The following is a 1,983-nucleotide window of genomic DNA, read 5'->3' on the forward strand; positions in this document are numbered from 1 at the left end:
GTCTACTACCATACTACGTTGAAAATACCGGTTCTCGTCCGTTCACCGAAGTCAAGCAACGTCAGGCGTGATTAGTACTTAGATGGGTGACCGCTTGGGAACTCCACGTGTTATAGACATCTTTCTTTTTTAATTTTTTTTTTTAAATTTATCTATTGCAAATTTTATTACAGTTTTATTTTTTTTAATTGTTATTTAAATTTTGTTTTTTTTAATACTAGTTGTAGTAGTAGTAGTAGTAATAATAATAATAATAATAATAATAATAATAATAATAATAATAATAATAATAATAATAATAATAATAATGATGATGATAATAATAATAATAATAATAATAATAATAATAATAATAATGATAAATAATAATAATATAGTAGTAGTAGTAGTAGTAGTAGTAGTAGTAGTAGTAGTAGTAGTAGTAGTAGTAGTAGTAGTAGTAGTAGTAGTAGTAGTAGTAGTAGTAGTAGTGGTAGTAGTAGTAGTGTCAATAGTAGGGGGCGAGGTGTTATAGCGGCGGTCGAATCTTTGAGAAGGAAATACAAAAAATACCGAACTGTCCTACTACTACTACTACTACTACTACTACTACTACTACTACTACTACTACTACTACTACTACTACTACTACTACTACTAATAATAATAATAATAATAATAATAATAATAATAACAATAATAATAATAATAATAATAATAATAATAAATAATAATAATAATAATAATAATAATAATAATAATAATAATGATAATAATAATAATATACTTAATTCATCACACCCCCCCCCCCCCCCCCCCCCCCGCCAAAAAAAAAAAAAAAAGTAAATTACAGACGTGGCATGCATAAAAATGTATAAACTCAAAGTTGAGAATCTATGGCGACAATGTATACATATACATATGCAAATGCACAAAAATGTAAAATATACAACCAAGAACCAATAGCAACACTTTATATATTAATTTGATAAATTGAGATAGACCATACCTCTTTAGTCCGAACTTGTGTGTGTGTGTGTGTGTGTGTGTGTGTGTGTGTGTGTGTGTGTGTATTTAAAAGATAGTATTTAATTTAAATCACAGTTGCGCGTTAAAAATTCGAACACCGTGTGGTAAAAATGAATAAAGGTGACGTGTTGTCTTTGTTTTTATAGATATAAGATAATAATAATAATAATAATAATAATAATAATAATAATAATAATAATAATAATAATAATGATGAAATAATAATAATAATAATAATGATAATAATAATAATAATAATAATAATAATAATAATGATAATAATAATAATAATAATAATAATAATAATAATAATAATAATAATAATAATAATAATAATAATAATAATAATAATAATAATAATAATAATAATAATAATAATGATAATAATAATAATAATAATAATAATAATAATAATAATAATAATAATAATAATAATAATAATAATAATCATAATCATAATAATACAGCGCTCATTCTCGTGCAAAACACAAGCTCCGGGCACTTTACAATATAAATTATCAATTTTGAGTGAAAAAAAAAAAATAATTCATAGCCAAATCAAGGATTCATAGTGTCAATAAAAACAAATACAGTAAAGATGTGTCTTGAGATTCTTTTTAAAGGCAGGTAAAGACCTATACTCCCTCAGACCACGTGGTAGTTCATTCCAAATCTTGGGGCCGAAACAAGCAAACGATCTATCACCAAATTTGTTTGTGATCTTTTTACCGAAATTTTCGTTTGGTCATTACATGATCTTAAAGTGTAATTTCCAAATTTACACATGACCACGTGATCTGTGAGATATGCCGGTGCTATACCAGTCACACACTTTAAAACAAGACACGCTGCTTTGTAATAATATATACGCTTTTCAATGGGCAACCAGTGGAGAGAGGCCAACAAAGGGGTTGCATGATCAAATTTTCGTTTGCCAAAAACTAATCTTGCTGCACTGTTTTGCAGTAGTTGTAA

General features: G+C 25.9%; 1 non-coding gene across 1 annotated transcript; it reads left to right on the top strand.

Moving 5' to 3' along the window:
• LOC144979098 (5S ribosomal RNA) lies at positions 1 to 119 on the top strand. The gene has a single exon (XR_013646648.1). It is a non-coding gene; the product is annotated as a 5S ribosomal RNA (ribosomal RNA).
• The last annotated feature ends 1,864 nt before the right edge of the window (positions 120 to 1,983 follow it).

This window comes from Berghia stephanieae, chromosome 8 (assembly GCF_034508935.2).
Source record: "Berghia stephanieae isolate SIO BIC M18660-M18661 chromosome 8, UCSD_Bste_1.3, whole genome shotgun sequence".
In the NCBI taxonomy this organism is placed as follows: domain Eukaryota; kingdom Metazoa; phylum Mollusca; class Gastropoda; order Nudibranchia; family Aeolidiidae; genus Berghia; species Berghia stephanieae.